The sequence below is a fragment of the Penaeus monodon genome, chromosome 29 (genome assembly GCF_015228065.2).
Source record: "Penaeus monodon isolate SGIC_2016 chromosome 29, NSTDA_Pmon_1, whole genome shotgun sequence".
NCBI classification, from domain to species: Eukaryota; Metazoa; Arthropoda; class Malacostraca; order Decapoda; family Penaeidae; genus Penaeus; species Penaeus monodon.
In genome coordinates, this window is record NC_051414.1 from 7,797,355 (window position 1) to 7,797,627 (window position 273).

Below are 273 nucleotides of genomic sequence, written 5' to 3' on the forward strand. Positions count from 1 at the left end.
TATACCTCCCTTTAACGTTAACCATTTAGCAGCTTTCTCAGGTGGTGCTCAAGAAATGTTGCTTTGAAATGACAGAAGTGTGATTCTTACTCGACTCTAGAAAATGTGTATTCCAGCCAGGTATCCAGTGCCTGATTGACCCTCGAACAAAGGCTCTAGTCAGCGACGAGAATTGCCTTCGTTATGGTTTTGTGATTTTATTATAAATAAAAGAGGTATTCCCTAACCCAACACCCACACTCAGAATGTGTTGTCCCCTTTTTTCCCCTTTCG